The sequence below is a fragment of the Ictalurus furcatus genome, chromosome 4 (assembly GCF_023375685.1).
Source record: "Ictalurus furcatus strain D&B chromosome 4, Billie_1.0, whole genome shotgun sequence".
NCBI classification, from domain to species: Eukaryota; Metazoa; Chordata; class Actinopteri; order Siluriformes; family Ictaluridae; genus Ictalurus; species Ictalurus furcatus.
The window spans coordinates 8,207,754-8,225,583 of record NC_071258.1 but is presented as its reverse complement, the minus strand read 5'-3'; the positions used below and the strand labels follow the sequence as shown (position 1 = coordinate 8,225,583).

At 40.6% G+C, this 17,830-nt stretch overlaps 1 protein-coding gene across 3 annotated transcripts in view; it reads right to left on the bottom strand.

Moving 5' to 3' along the window:
• hipk2 (homeodomain interacting protein kinase 2) overlaps window positions 1–17,830 on the bottom strand; it is a 98,785-nt gene that overhangs the window by 73,614 nt on the left and 7,341 nt on the right. Inside the window, exon 1 of one of the 3 annotated variants that reach the window (XM_053622799.1) lies at window positions 2,925–4,106. The exons of the other annotated variants lie outside the window; for them this stretch is intronic. The gene's annotated coding sequence lies outside the window, so the exon portion shown is untranslated. Of the gene's footprint in view, window positions 1–2,924; window positions 4,107–17,830 lie in introns of those variants that run through there. 3 annotated transcript variants of the gene reach the window in all.

The window sequence follows — 17,830 nt, the reverse complement described above, 5'->3', positions numbered from 1 at the left end:
CATGGACAGGGTGCCAACCCATTGCAGGAGACAATCCCACAAACATTCACACACGACGGACAATTTGGAAATGCCAATCAGCCTACAGCGTATATCTTTGGACTGAGGGAGGAAAACGGAGCACCCAGAGGAAAACCTCGAAGCATGGGGAGAACATGCAAGCTCCACGCACACAGGGTGGAGGCAGGATTCAACCCCCAACCCCGGAAGAGCGAGGAAAACGTGCGAACCACTAAGCCACCGTACCTCCCCGGACCTTTGTAAATAATTAATTTGACATAACTGGACCTTTGACTGGACCATAACTGGACCTTTACCTTTGTTAAATACCCCTGCTGTAGCTGTTTACAGAAAACATCCATGGAATTTGCACCAGTAGGCCAGCCTGGCAATCTGGTCCTCAAGGCATGTCCCTCAGATTACTCAGTGGTTAATAAAACAAGCCTAGCTTCATTGTGCATGGTTCCCCATTTTCCATCTACTGCAATTACTGATTGTTTGAAAAAGCTTAACATGCTTTGCTAAGCTAAAAGCTGTAAATGCTATACCCGGTCCACAATGCCAGTCAATAGAAACGAACAAGAGTTCATGTCCTTTCTCAACCCTGGGAGCACACATTTAAGCCTTGTTTGTTACTCAAACACGCCCTGTGAAAAATGCTGATAAGTCATTTCAAGTACAAATTGAGAGTTCACATAGCAAGAATCTTATCTCTTAACAGCATGCATCCGCAACAGTGCGTTCGGTCCCATTTGACTTCAGTCTCTCAACGGTTAGTTATTCATAAGTGTTTATGGTTTGGACTACAACCACGTGCCGCTGTTGTTGCTGGGCTCATTTTCACAGCCTGCATTGTATAACAAGTTTAAAACACAGCCAGTGAAGTTTATATGAATTTTTGAACTCTGTGGCAGGTATAAATCTGTTACGGTCCATTGTTTAAGAATACTGGAATGCAGACATTTATCATACCTGACAAGAAATGCACTGTTTTAAGGCGCTGCCTCAGGGCATATTAAAGGACTGCTTTCCTGCTCTTTCCTGGTGAAATACTAATGGTCAGTGATTTTAAGTTCGCTTATTTTTTCTCTCAAGCTAATCAGTGGGCAGAGGATCAAAAAGGCCTGATAGGAAGAGTAGGAGACAGGACAGGGCTTTCTATGTGCCTGGTCTTTATGAGGCTCCATTATTGGCTCCTGTACCAACCTGAAGATAAACAGTCCTATAAAAAGAGCTATGACAAACTATCTGTCATTCAAATCAATCTGGCCTTGGTTTTCTAAAAGCACAGTGATCTTCATTACATCAAGCCTCACTTTACCCCCCCTTTTAACCCCCCCAATCTTATACTTGGAATCTTCTAATAAACTTTGGAAATACCTGTGCAATTTTTCATGCCGCGCTCTGAAGAATATCCAGACAGCTACAAAGCAAGACCTTGATTTTGTCTGATATTCACAAGCTGGTTATATCACAGGAACACTTGGTTTCAAACGCGTCATCTATGTTCAACAGCAGTCTGGATGGTGAGCATGGAACTTAAAGTTTGCAACACAAACAAGGACAGAGAGAAAAGTCAGACGTTTGGATGAATGCATTAAGGAAGATCAGCCAGGGGGGAATATCACTGGTTAATTGACCTGGATGTTTCTAGACAAAGCATAATCCCCTGCGGTTCAGAAAGATAGACACCGTACAGTGAGTGCTAAGTAAACGGAAGACACTCCACAAAAGAACTGTCTTTTTCTCTGTGGTCATCTCTTTTCTTCAGAATAACTTTTCTCAGAATAATCTCCTCTGTTTTCTTTTGCTGTGCATTCAACCTCATGAATCTATGAATTTATTAATCTTCAACCACATAAAAGTAAAACCCCAGAGAGAACTCTTCCTTGATGTTTTTTTTTCCACTTTTCTTTCTTTTTTTTTTTTTTTAAAGAGAAACTATGAAATGTTATTAGTTGACATTAAGAAGAACTTCTAACTTCTAACTGGTGGACCCAGCAAAGTATTTCAACAGACTGAAATTTGCACTTGAATAAAACACTGTTGTAGAGCTGATAAACATATGGGAGGGGAAAAAAACCTGGCTGTAGTTCATAGACTCTATTTTTCTAAACATGAACCGTTGTGGCTTCTGTACCAGATCCTCTGTTCCAGTTTATCTAGTCACATGCATTTTAATTGATTTAGCTCTGAATGGGGAGAGTCTTTACAGACTTTCAAAGATCATTCAATTTACCACGTCTGGTCTGATTAGCTAACGGATGACATGGCTTGTCAAAAAAAAAAAAAGATTCAAAAACAGAATGTTTAAAGATAAATGGACAAAGAAATATGTGTTCGTTTTTTTTATTCGGCGGAGTCCATGGCACTAGTCACATTATGGTAATGAATCAGCACATGGACTTAAACCATAACCAAATCAAATGATCTTATTATAGCCATTAAGTAATCATTAACGGTTAAACATTAAAAAACTTTCACAAATTTGTCTTAAATACCCTTAAACTGTGTTTTAATAGTATACTCTTCAGCCTTCTCCAACCTCAAGGCTTACCTTCACTCACTTTTACTATTCCACCCACCATTCATTTTAAATCCAGCACTCTCTCTCCTCAACCATCCTTTCATGCCATCCTGCACATTCATCACCTCTTCACCACTGTGTCTTTGCCCTTTTGTTCTTGTCTTTCCTCTCGTCTCCTTTTCTATATCAATGACCCCGTTCACCTCACTCCGGCGCCCCACGCCACATCCCCTACTCCCCCTCTTCCCTTTTCTCATCAAATCAAACACTATAATTCCTGGGAGAACAGAGGCAGGGAATGTCTGCTCTTTGTCTCTACCCATAAGAGTGTACATCTCTCCTCTTTGTGCAGTGAATGGAGAGAGATTACACAAAGAAAGATTTAAGAGAGACTTACTAGGCTGCCCTGTTTGAGTGCTGACCTTTGTCCTTGTCCTTATCCAGCAGGCTGGTATTGACCTCAGAGTTAATCATATTTAGAGATCACATAACAGCATATTTTAGGCTCTCTGCATCTCTTGCGTTCTCCAAACCCCAAGAAGATCCATGCATTCGTTAAGGCCTGCCCGTAATGATATGTGGCCACTATCTGATTGTGCTATCTGAACTGAAAGGAGACGAGCAGGCCGAGCAGCTGTGGCTGAAGAAGCAAAAGCCACTGACATGTGTTCCACTGGCCCCTGAGAAAGGAAAACAAACACGGCACTGTCACACGGAGCAGTGCCCTCAGTGCAGCCTGTTACTGACGGCTTTATCAGTCCTGTGTGTGTGCAAGAGAGAGGGAGGGGCCGTGCATCTGAGCGTGCAACTGACTTTCTGATATGGATGGGAGAAAAAGTGAGAGAGAGCACGTATGAGGGTCCAGCATGACAAATTTTCCATAACTCAGGAACTTCACCGGTTCACAAGGGTCAGCTTGAACAATCCTGATGAACAGGGGTTGTCTGAGCTAGAGGTGTGTAGGGTCTGTTTTTTAAATCCCGCTCCGGAAGGAATTCTGAACAATCCTGCTGGGACCTTAAAATGTTTGACCAATCCTGCTTGCTCAGTTTGTAATAATACAAACAAATAAGTCATTGAAAGTCACCATGAAGTACCTTGAAACACGCAACGTTATTCGATGCGTTGACGTAATTTCCACTGAAACTGGACGTCAGGGCAGGACATATATCGAGTGGCTTCTCCCCCTTTTTAAATAGCCAGTAGTGTTTAGCTTACCTCACAGCCTGGGCTAAGCCGTTCTTGACAAAAAAAAAAAAAAAAAGAAAATTGAAAAAATTGAAAGTGAATGAATTCAAGCTATTTCCTTCTGAACCAATTTACGGTTGGAAAACTAAATAAAACGCTGCATTCAAACAGCCAAAGACACGTTTAATGTTGGGTGTGGGACAGTTCAGATTCTAAAGAGCACTCGATTTTAAAGAAAATCTGTTGAGAAGTGCAGAATGATGTAATCAAAACTGCGGATCCGTATTGGTGCTAGAGAAAGACTGTATATTTTGAATGCATATATCTTCTAAATGCGAATTTTGTCATTGTTTTGGAGCACACTAGCTTACAGATAACCTTAAAGCGAACATATTCCTACTAAAAGCCACAAAACCTTTTGATCAATTTTGATTTCATGGGGCCTTTAAGCCACTGTGACCAGGAGAAAGCAGTCACTGATAAATGAACGAAAGCTGTAAACACTCTCACGTTGATTGTGGCCTTTCTTAGTCTTGTAAGCTTCATATCTGACCGCCCACTCACACACATTCAAGAAATAATAATTATTATTTTTTGCAACTTTTTGTTGTGTCCCACGTGATATCTCAGTCCAGCCATTACTACACAACCGCTATCAGGATACCACACTGACAGAGAGCTCTAAACTATTTTCTACGTAATTGATTTCAACTTTCCACTGCTTTACTTAAACTGGAAAATCTTCAAGTTTGTACAACATTTTATATACAGTATGCATGTACATTAGTGCCGCCGCTTATTACTTGTATTTGCAGTATAGGTGTAGCTTTCTAATACACCCAGTTTAGACCTCGGCACTTTATTTTTTTGAAAGTGTAGACAGTTAGACATCTTTTATATAATATCTCCAGAAGGACTTTCTAAAAAAAAAAAAACTTTAGCTCTATTTACACTGTGAGTTTCTCAGAGTAGCATCTATAAATCAACATGTCACAAACAATTTTCTATCAGGTTTCTCTTCCTGAGAACACAAACGTTTGTGTCACACGGCGATATGATCACATTATAGTACCAGGAGTTTATTTACAGAAAACTACAAGCATGATATCATGCTATGCAAATATAAAGTGAGGCTTTCTACCGGTTTTAGCTGTCTTTATAATGATCCATTGCTTGCAGGATCACGCTATTTGGTTTACTTTTCTTTTTCTCTTGAACAGACTGTCAGTGAAGACACTATAAACCAGGTGAAAAGATATCCCAAGCATCCAACATTCTGTAATTGGTTTGGATTAAAACGGTGTTTAAAATCGAAAACTTTTTTGTGTCCTTCCCTGCACTTCTAAAAAAAAAAAAAACCTCCCATTTTTGCATTTGTATTTATGGGTGTTTACTGTCAACTGCTTATAAGCTATTTACATCCCATGATGTCCTAGAATCTGTGTGTGGGTGTGTGTGGGAGTATGTGTGTGTGTGTGAGAGAGAGAGAGAGAGAGAGAGAGAGAGAGAGAGAAAGAAAGTGTGTAATGTGTAGTGTGTTTTGCAGGTTTTTGCTGTGCAGGTTGGCACTTCAAAGAGCAAAAAATGAGCAGCTTGCCAGACTCTAACCACAGAGCCATTGCACCAGAGCCAAGACAGGGCAGAGATGAAATGAGAATAAGGCAACCTCTCAACACACACACACACAAACACACACACACACACACACACACACACACACACACACACACACTGTTAGGTAGAACCACAACAGATGCAAACTATGCCCTGCAGCTACAAGATGGGCATGATATGGCCCAAATTTACACTAACTCACTAAATTACATTACAGTGCATTATATTACATTAGCAGAAGCCTAAGAAGGTCCGAGGAAAAGTCTCATGCACTGAGATATAATCATGGTTTGGGCATCTGTGCTGAACAAAAAATTCTCTAAAAACAGTAAATATCCATTTCCTTTTTGCCTTAACTTCATTATAGCAGTCTTCTGGTCGAGATGAGTGTTTTCACCGAGCCTGTCCTGGAGAACAGGCATGGAGAACTGCACCCTTAACAAAAGCTGGTTCTTCATGATACTTATCAAAAACTAAAGACGCATGCTTGTATGTGAGTGAGTGTGTGTGTGTGTGTGTTCATGAGTTCAAAGGTTCACGGAAAAAACAGGAGTTCACGGCTTCTTCACTTTCAGCCATGCATAATGCTTCAGTGAGCTCAACTCCCATGAACAGCAATCCCACAAGCCCAATAAAGCTCCAGTGTCCCATGACACATACACGCAAATGAGGAGATATATCTTCATTGCTTTGATATTTTATTAGACATCCTCAGATAAAATGTTAAATGTTAACTGTTAAATAAAAAGTCTGAATGAAGCATGCAGGTGCTACTCACACTTACACTCTGCTTGCTGACTGCACTCATGCAAATTATCTGTCATTTAAAAGCCAAGTTTATTATGAAGAATCCCATAATCAGAAATTCTCCAACTTCATTAGCCAATGGCAATGATCAAAAACAATCAATTCTGTCATATATCCCTCAAGTCTATAATACCTGAGTCCAGTAAAAAAAAAAAAAAACCCAAAGGGCAATATGATTTGTGGATATTCTGACATTTTCTTGAGAAGCAGGAATGGAATTACAGGCTTAGACAGAACATACGAGATACACACACACACACACACACACACACACACACAAAAAAAACCCCCCAAAGGATTCACAATAATGCAATCAGTGACTCCATCAGAGCCTGTGTGCAGGAATTAATTGGTTTGGCGAAAAGCTGATGAATGACTTTGTGTGTGGTTTGTACATTTTTATTTCCTTTATAAAAGGCAAATTGGATAACAAAAGACACTGTGTTTTAGATGAGTACTACACACTTTTTTCCTTTAATCATCGTCAAAAAGGAATAAGCAGATGTTAGGCCGTGACCTTTAGGGATACGGGGGAAAAAACTGCACTGCCTGTTACGAGCCTGCTTTTCAGTGTAATAAGAAATCTAATCCAGTGCTTGTAGAGGAGCCTCTTCTGAGCATCCTATTTTAGGTGTGTGTGATATAAAGCCTCTCGGGATCATATTTGTGTGCACCACACACCTCTACACAGGCTGTAGTCATAACCCCCACTCCAGTACAAGACACACCCTTATTGACAGAACATGTAATGCCTGATAGTTTAGCTGGTAACACATGCGGCTCTGAGGATAATCACACCCAAATGACATACTGACAGGCCTTGTACTAATCCTCATAATCATAAGCCTGGGAACATGCTGAAGTAGCCAGATGAGACCTGTCAAATAAATACATGTTGCTTCACATTCATGAACAGACACCATTGGAAAGCAAGTATCACTCCCTAGACTTCGCATATGCACATGGTGTTCTGATATTACAAAGTTAATTAAAGTTATTACCTTGAAGGTGATCAAGCTGTGTGATCCAGTGTCATTTCTTCGGCAAACATATAAGGACATGGCTTTCTGGAAGGTTGGCAGCAGAAATAATTTTACAACTGAATTTCCACTTGTCAGTGGTTTCTCAAACAAAGCACAATACATCAATGCTATTCATATCACCCATTAATTCTATCCACAGCTAATATTTGCATATATGTGTGACAGCCTGAACAAACTCTTCAAATGGTGACATTTTGATATTTTCTATTATATGTACTTCTGAAACCTTGGACTTGAAGATTGGAAAAGACCAGGTGATGTTTTTCCAATCCTCAACATTCAGGTGAACCCAATTTGTAGCCCATCTGCCTGAAGGTTGTGCATTCTGATATGCTTTTCTGCTTACCATGGTTGTAATGAGTGGTCATTTGAGTTACGTAACCTTTCTGTCAACTCAAACCTGACTGGCAATTCCCCTCTGACCTCTCGTAAGTCTGTTGCTTATGGGACGTTTTCTTGCACCATTCTGAGTAAACTCTATAGACTGTTGTGTATGAAAATCCCAGGAGATACTTAAACCAGGAAAAACAACAACCGTGCCATGATCAAAGTCACTGAGATCACATTTTCCCTATTCTCATGTTTGATGTGAACATTAACTGAAGCTTGAATGAAGCTTCACTGAACACGTGTACAAGTGGCTGGTGTAGGTCATGAGACCTGATTTTTCATCGTTTTTTTTTTTTTTTGGCCAGAATTCAGCCACATATGACTGTACCATGTATTCTTAAAATATACACAGTACAAGCAACCTCAATAGGCACTGGGAAGTACAGCAATACAGGGAACTGGCAGGTATATGAAGTTTAATATAGTATAGTGTAGCTTCATTTATTGTTTTATTTTGCAAGATGATTACTGTGAGCCAGATATATCAGAATCAGCATGATTCAGAAATTCATAAAAAATATCTCATTGCATATGAATAAAAACTACCGGGACCTGGTGGTTTGGAGAACAAATGCGTTTATATATCCTGGTTCCAGGGGGTTTGTTTATTTTACGGCAGTGTTGCGGGAACAGACCAAGAAGAGCCTTCAGTCTGCGGTGGCTTGCAATCACTGCTCTACATGGCGTCTTTCTGTTTCTCACAAAGGCATTGCAGACATCTGTTCCAGACCCTCATGGCTGTACAGTACGGTGCTACTGTATGATTTTAAGTTATTTTAATACGTTTTATTATTGTACATTGCATTGGTTATTAGTTGTCCAGAAACAGTAGGTCAGTAATGTTTATATATATATATATATATATATATATATATATATATATATATATATATATATATATATAATATAAATGTTATTCATGTAAGTTTATGTTGATTAATAATAAATGGCTCTGGATGAGAAGTATTGCACTTTTATGGAAGCAGCGCAATGAATAAAATCATGCATATGCAGGTCAAGAGCTCCGGTTAATGCTCGCATCAAACATCAGCATGGGGAACAAATGTGATCTCAGTGACGTTGACTGTGGTTGTTGGTGCCAGACGGACTGGTTTGAGCATTTCAGAAACTGATCTCCTGGGAATTTCGTACACAACAGTTTACACACAATGGTGTTAAAAACATTCAGTGAGCAGCAGTTCTGCAGGCGGAAACACCTTGTTGATGAGAGAGGTCAGAGGAGAGGCGCTAAACTGGTCCGAGCTGACTGGAAGCCTATGGTAATTCAAATAACCACTCTATACGACCGTGTGGTGAGCAGAAAAGCATCTCAGAATGCACAACATGTCAAACCTTGAGGTGGATGGGCTACAACAGCAAGCCAGAAGGCCACAATGGGTTCCAGTCCCATCAGCTAACAGGACTTTGAGGCTATCATGGGCCACTAGACAGTGGAATACTTTTTTTTTGTTTTTTTATTTAAAATAACCTGTTCTTTTCCTTATTTGCATCTGTCCAATTTTGGTGAGCCTGTGCCCACTGTAGTCTCAGATTCCTGTTCTATTTTTTTCCTCTTTTTTTTTTTTGGCCAAAATGTCATAATCATATCAAAAAAGCTTGCAAGTAAACACATTAACTTAATTACTGGCAACTGATGACGTAAAATTGTAATTTAGAATGAAGAATTTTCTTTCATTTTGCCAGTGACAATCTGTCACCATCCAATCTGCACCAAAGCAGTCTTAATCTTTAATGGCTTCTGACTACCTTAGGAATGCAAATCTCTAAAAAATCTGGATCTTAAGTGTGAATCTACTCAGTGTGAAAGTTCGGTGCTTTTTAAATCCAACTGAGCCGCACTGCTCACTCAAAACTCACTTCACACTGATCTTAGGAAACACAAACACATTCTTGCCCTGCTTTTTCAAGGTGTTTTCTGACTAAACAGCTTTTACATATAAGCGCAATACACCTTGAATCCCCACACACGTACACACACTGTAAAATTTGTCACACAGCATCGGGAAATTCTGAAGTGCTGCAAAACCTGTCGGATTCGATCTGTCACCTGCTGAGCCAATTACAAAGCATACAGCACTCTGTTTCTAAAAACATGTTTACTTTTGAATGTTGACTAAAATCAGCAGCGTTGAGGACACAGAGGTGAAGCTGACACACACACACACACACACACACACACACACACACACACGGTCAATATGTATACTACTGATTAAGGTACTCAGGGCACCCACTCACTACTCTCACCCCGACACAAACGTTTTAGCGTTTTGTGTATTACTGGTGTTCACTTTTAATCTGCTGTAAACATTGAAGTCAAACACAAGCTAGCATACAGTCAGCCATGCATGGTGTTTGCGACCAGACTGACAAACTGCCCCTCGCACAGCACTCACACTCTCACACCTATAAACAGCATAAACCTCAAAGCTGCGCCTTGAAAAGTGCAACCTTTTCTTGCGTCGCCGTTGCAACACTGCCTTATCTCATCTTCAAACTGCGTACGTGTATGAGCTGTATATATGTGTTTCGCGACATACGTCTAAAAATAATCCAGGATGTGAGCACAGCCTCTCTCTCGTCATCTTCCCTCAGTTCTACTCCTCACACAGCGTCTGTGCGAGAACTAGACACTCCCTGGACATGGCAGCAAGTCTCTGTTACACGCTTGTAACATGTGAATCTCACTTTCTCCTGAAGTCTGAAGTCACAGAGTTCAAATTTACATTATTAATGGCAGCTGTCTGGGGTTTTAAGCTTGGCTTTTGATGTTGAAGCAGCAGTATGTCAGAGGATGGAGTGGGTAGAACTGTATAAATAATCATATTTCACTTTTAAGTATTAATTTGGGCTTCTTGAATGAATTAAGCATAATCGACTGCAGTGCTAGTGAGCCTAGCTTTAACTCCTATGTTAAAGATGTGATGCAGCCTGAAGTGAAGCGGAGTTACCGTTACAAAGGTTGATTGTTTTCCAATCAAAGCATGTCCCATAGTGGTTTATTCCTCTTAGAACTCTACACAGCACAACGACATATCTACAGCAGTTTTTAGTTGCATTTAATGTTGTGGAACATCCACAAGACAAGTTCGTTCCGGGTATTGCTTACATTATAGCAGCTCTAAACTAATCATTCCCTCACCATTCTCTTCTTTTTTTTCTCTCTCAAACTTAGTAAGACTCCTTCATGTTACCAATAAACCGGAAAACTTGTGACTGGCTGGAGTCGCCGTCTATAAATGTTAAATAAACATTTCCTTAGCCTCGGATTATGTGGCGCGTCCCTGTGTCTCAGCATTTACTATAGAAACAATTACATTACAGCTGACACTACTATTAAAGTTGCGGTTTTGAAAAATAATCACGACCTTCTGACAAGTCAGAATTCAACACTGCTGTGGTGTTAACATGATTACGTGTGATACTAGTGAGCTTTGCTGAAGTGAGATAATTCAGTCCGTACAGGAGTTTGCGGCGTTTTTTGTGACTGTTGCGGCAAAATTTTTTTTTTTTTTGCAGTAAACTCCTTGAACTGGTGAAATTGCAATTGCATGAAATCGTTTTTGCACGGTCTTTTGCAGTGATGTTTGTTGGTAAACGAGACCTTTTAGCTGTACTCATGTTTGACACACGAATCGAAGAGGACTTCGGCTTAATGCGCGTTGTGGTGATGTCACATGATGCGTTTTGGCCCGAATCTGCAGGAAATCTGTTGTAATTGCACATTACCATTGTAAAAATTGCAAGCGCCTCAGAATATTGCTTGATATAGAGTTTGCTTGATTTTGCATTCATTTCTGCAAGTGCAAAATTGTGAAATCCTGGAGGGACTGATAATACTTCTATGTTAAGATATGGATTTGTATTGACTTCATGTATTCAATCATAAGCCCCAATTTATAATTTTACGTGTCCGTTTGGTTAGGGTTAAGAACGTACCCACCTACAATGCTGAGTATCAATCTTATGGTCTTGGATTGGTATCAGAGAGGATTTGATGTTTTTCTCTCTGATTCACTGATGTATTTTATGCCACGGTATGTGTTGTATTCTGTTGTATCTGTATGTGATGTATCTGGTTCCTGACTCAAACCTGATTTGTATACTTGTCTATGATTGTTATGATTGCATTTAAAAGATCCAGACACAGGGACACAGAAAAAGGTGCTGAGGTCAATAATGTGAAAAATTTCCCCTGATCTGACTTTCAGATTCAGAAATATAAACATCATCCATTAATACTCTTTTGTGTCCGTATGTTTTGTTTCAATATTGAGCAGCATAATCATGATTAGCATTTCAGCTATTATCCTGCAGCTCGATTCCACAGTCATGTCATGATTCATTTATTAAGACATCATTGTATCATACGGCTTTTCTAAAAAAGAAAATTGAACCCAACCGTCTTTTATGTGGGTGACGGAAAGCCAGGCTTTCTCTCTTTGAATTCGTACAGCAATGCGTATGATATGAGCACACAGGAAGAAGAGCGCAGGTGACAAATAAACTTCAGTCACACTAAACTGAACCTTCACCCTCTGGCTCCCACGCTCTCGCTGGCTCTCACTCCTGAAGTTTGCAAGGCAAAGACAACATTCCCTGGGACAGCAAAGGCCACGCTTTTGTAACAAAAGGTCAGCACATGCCCTTTTTCCAAGGCAGCTACTCAGAGAGCGAGAGAGAGAGAGAGAGAGAGAGAGAGAGACACACACCCACACACACACACACACAGAGGTTGTTGGCTGGACTTGAGTGTGCCTACAGCTGTCATGGCGCATCAACGCAGATGGAGGAGGAAACCCTGTGTATCACTGAACTGCAGGGAGAGATGAGATGGGTCAGGGTCTCCCATTCAAACAAGCATGGACCAAAAGGATATTTTGTTTCTTTATAAAGTGCATTTTCTACACTCAAGGACAAAACGCATTACATAAATCAAAGGAATAAACATGCATTAACACTTTACCTTGACCCTTTCAAATAGGAAGCTTGAAGGCTCACATCAAATGGTAAAAAAAAAAACAAAACAAGTGAATACTGAAAAACACTGTATGAACGCATGAAGCAACTGGTCGTTGTTTCAGCGACTATTTCTTTTAACGTGACCCATCGTAGCTTCTGTAGCAGATCCTCTGTTGCAGCTTATCCAATCACATACATTTATTTCAAGATGTCTGAATGGAGAAGTATGCCTTCAAGTTCAAAACCGATGTGTCTCATCTGTTCAGAGTCTGTGTGCTAGTAAAAAAAAAAAGTCCTGTGAAGCACTAGTGTGAAACAAAACATCTATCTATTCTTCCATCCATCCATCCATCCATCCTTTTTCTGTACCACTTATCCTAAACAGGGCTGCGGGGAGCCTGGAGCCTATACCAGGGAACTCGCGGCACAAGGCAAGAGACACCCTGGTTGGGGTGCCAACCCATTGCAGGGCACAATTGCACACACATTCACACTATGGACAATTTGGAAATGCCAATCAGCCTACAGTACATGACTTTGGACAGGGGGAGGAAACCGGAGTACCCAGAGGAAACCCCTGAAGCACAATGAGAACATGCAGGCTCCGGGCACAGTGCGGATGCAGGATTCAAACCCCTCAACCCTGGAGGTGTGAGGCAAAAGTGCTAACCCTTAAAAGCTGATGAGTTTTATTTGTAGCCATAAAGTAATCATTAATAGTTTCACAAAAGTAACTGCTGATACCATTCAGTCATGTTAGATGCTTACTTTGTGTAACTGGACCTTCACAAATTTTAGCTTTAGTTATATCTCCCTCCTTAGAACACACACCTTGAGTCATGCATGAAGAGAAAAAAGAAGCCCTCCTTTAACTCCTTTCCGTCTCAGCTGTGCCTGCTAAATGATGGATCAGATCTGTGTGTGGCCACAGAAAGTATGCCAGCGGCATCGGAGCAAAGAGTGAAGCTTGCTCTAATGCATACAGCAAAGACAGGCTTATTTTCCCCAAACCACCCTTCATTACAAGACTGAATGCACTTTGCTATTTCCTAGCGCACTATTTCTGAACTGCAAACTTGAATATGGTTTAGGTTCATCTACTTTCAATTCAAAGGCTGAAAAGTGAGAATAGAAACTGATGAGATCTCTGTGTGTAAGTGTGTAGGAGCTGAGCAGTGATTATTGAGGTGTTTGCTCTTCATGCATATCCAATCCTTTGAGTACTCCAGTCAAACTCTCTCTCTCTCTCTCTCTCTCTCTCTCGCCCTCTCCTTCTGGCACACGAGAGAAACGGGGCAGCCCATTCCCTCTGCTCAGCTCCATCCGTCTGGGGCTTTGAAGTCCTTTGGTTATCGGCCAAGCGTGTCACATGTACTGCAACCATCAGTGAAGAGGTTGCACTTACCAAAATCTGGCTGATGGAGACGAAAGAAACCCCCTACAGTAAGTGTGTGTGTGTGTGTGTGTGTGTGGACCTTCAGCAGTCTGCTACTCTCTGACATACACATAAGAAACCTATTGATAAACCACACTGAAAAGTGACACTGGCTTTATTTGGTTAAAAAATTCTGACATTCCAGCTTGCAAATCTCTACAGTGCCACAAGACTCACACATCAAGGTTACTTCAAATTTACATTATGGAAATTCTGAGACAATTAGCAAGTGCATTTTAAACACTAGCATGACAGAACGTTTAAACATTTAAACATTTAAAGATGGTCATCTTGAGAGGCTGGCAGTTAGAACATTATAAAACCAAATGGAGATAGAAATGAACTTTTAAAAAATATTACACCAAATATTAACTACATAATCAACAAAATATGCTACACTTACCTTAGAACATTATGGTCACGAAGTACCATGAGTACTTTTTATGACTCCACTTGACACAGTGCTGGCAGTTTGATAACAAACCTAAATATCATGATTGTGAAAATATATTCAATAGATATTCTTGCCATATAGCCCTCTCCTGCTCTAAATTCTCCTTGATTTATTTATACTGTTTTTAATTAGTACAGAGGAAACCTATGTTAAAACAAACCCGACTAAACCAAGTCAATCATTTCCATAAGTAAATGTCAATTATTCATAATTGCATCTTACATTAAACCGACCTGGTGCAGGAGTATAATAATCTGAAACACTTGACCGCTTGAGTTGAGAACTAAGGAAACATACAATGATCATATTTTCCATTTCAGCAGCTTGCAGAGTTTGCACCTGTAACCATATAGTCTATATACTCTCCTCCCCAATGCACTCCCACTCAGAAGGGTATCAACAGCATAGCATGAAACTTTCTCTCTCTCTCTCTCTCTCTCTCTCTCTCTTTGTTTGAGCATGCAGTATTTTAAAGGCTGTCTTCTGTCTTTTCTTTTCCCCTAGGGCTTTTTGCTGAACTTTCAGTTTTACATCCATCTTTCAGTACAGTATAGGTAAAGCTTAAGGATGTTTCAGTGCAGCACATGCATGAGGCTAATCCGCCACGTCTTGTCCTGATATTAAATTATGTCCCAATAAAGCAGCACGGCTGTTCTGCCAGGCCTGGCCATGCCCTAAGCCAGGGGATATTGTGCAAAACAATAGGATTTAGGGCATGATGATGTGCCTGCAACAAGCTGGCATGGTATAGGGAAAGAGGGGAGGATCTGCTGAAAGAGCAACAAAAGCACTGTGAGCCATCCTGGCCTGCCATTTCCATCCCATCACACACATACACACACACACACAAACACACACACGGGCACACACACACACACCATCCCTGGGCTCAAAATCTGCACATCAAGCTGTCTGTAAATAAATGGGCCAAATCTTTGCTGACCAGCTATATCAGTGCTCATAAACAGGTCAGTGTTTGAAGAACAGGAACATAGCAGACTCCTAAGCTTAAACTTGTAATATTTATTACAGCAGCTAAAAAGAACCGCCTGGTATTGCTCTAAGAAAAATCTTTGCATTTTTACTACCATTAAGAGCAGAGCAGCCTTCTTGTACGAAGCAGGAAATGTGTGTTGCTGTTTACATTTCGTCAGTCAGTGGCTGGTGATATGACTCGTGGTGGCAGTAACTATAGGTGTGAGGGCAGAATGAATGGCGCCCTTCACGAAGGAGTAATTGCCATGTGATTACAGCCCAACAAATCCGGCTGCAGCAAAGCCCCCTTTCATTTCCCCTGGCTGGCGGAACAATGTGGCGCAGAGAGACCCCGGTGTGAACCCATCTTCTCATATCTGATCAAAGGAAACATGCCAGTATGGACCCTGGAAAAAAAAAGCACAGCCACCAGACCAAGAGGACTTGAACTAAAAAAAAGGGCTATTTGTAATCACCTTAAAAGATCACTTTCATGTATGCTTTTTCTTTTTTCACTTTTTTTTCCCTTTAGCACATCAGGTAGCTCTGTATGGCTAAGCAGAAAGTCTTCGATTAAAGACACAGTGCATTCGCAATCACACACAGAATAGCTGCGTGCACTGCCCTGCCTGCAAATGCTGCATCATGGGAATTGGCCTTCAGCTCAAAACAAACAGTAGACTGGCTTGAGGTTGGCTCGATCCTTTCTTTTGTCTTTCTGGATGACTGCAGGGCTGATGAACTCACGCCCCGGCAGCCTACAAAGCGTATGAGGTGGAGATTGAGATGTACAACTCAAACTCAGATCTAACATTCATCAGAGAATCTGAAGATGAACTGAGAGCATAAGTTCAGTTGGGATTGTTGAGTTGGGACATGACATACAGCTGAGTGTTTGGTTAGAAATGTATACACAGGGACGGACAAATCAGTAGTCCAGGTGCTTAGGACAAGCAGATTTCATGTCCGAGCTATTGTTTGTTTTATTCACAGCTGCAAGGGATAAGTAAGTTCAACAACACTACACACTACACAGAACAGTTTGATGGAAAGCTTGCATGTTACTCTCCTGCTTCCTACATGCAGTCACACTGCAGTTAAACAATAAAGACGCTAATCATAATCATATATTGAACAGTTACTTGCTGACTTTTTGTCAAGGGTGAAAACATAATGTGCTATATTAGAAACTTTGCTAGAAGAGGATAATAACCAGCCACTCATTCTTTACTCATAGTCTGTATTAATGCACTTACTGTAACTAACTAACTAGCTTACCATACTTCATTACGTTACATTACATTGGGTGCGTCTCAATCAGCTTCCTAGTTCAGTAGGCAGGACACTGATCAAGGAGCCGTCCATTTTAAGGGCTGTCTCAATCGCAATATCCTTCCAGTGCACTACAACGTTCGACAAAAAACAGGGCGCATCAATGCTCACTATGTTGCCTTACTGGAAATGGTGTCATATTTTCTGAAGCCTCTGAGCTCGGAAAAAAATGGCGGACGAACTCACAGCCAACGTTGCATACAAATGTATGTAGCTTATTATCGTTGATGTACCATTTTTAACTTTATTTGACATTCTATAATACGGTTTGTTTGAGTTTAACGCCTTTAAAGCGTTTAATGATTTAAAAAAAAAAAATTCACTAGCTAGCCTACGATCCAGCTTGAAGTACCATGAGAGAAACGCAAATGAATTTATATGACATATAATATCAGAAAGATATTGGTCCTTCCTGTTGTTGATAAATGCCAGTGGTGACGTTTTACAATGCGGGTACATACTGTAGTCATGTCACTGGAAATTGAGTCATAAGTGTCCCAATGTCTAGTGAGTCCTTACCAGTGCCCGAACTCATGTACACGATATACTGATTCATGACCTAGGGAGCTAATTGAGATCCACCCATTAGCTACCACTTTTTAGCCTACCAAAATATGGGACTGAATAGCACGCTAGAGCTTTCGCTTGTCCAGTGGGCTAGCTAGTCATTTGTTTCCTCATTTGTAAGTCGCTTTGGATAAAAGCGTCTGCTAAATGAATAAATGTAAATGTAAATGTAAATGTAAAAATGGGTTCACCTCTACTATATACAGTATTTATAATAATCTAGCATCTACTAGGGAATTCATATTCTTGCATATTCTAAAGCAAAGGTGTAGGGTGAGTCTTTCCCCCTCAGGTTGGCGGTGTGTGTCAGTAGGACGTAACCCCCATCTGTGTAACCCGACAGCACCAGAGCACACCTGTGAGCCATTTCCCTTCAAACATCTGAAGGCTCAGATATCCTTCAGCCTTCAAAGACCCATAAATGAGACATCGACAGACTAATCACGCTCAACTCTGGCCAGAGTGTCCATTTACAAGAGCCCAAAAAAAAAATGCCCAAAGGAACTCTGCAACTC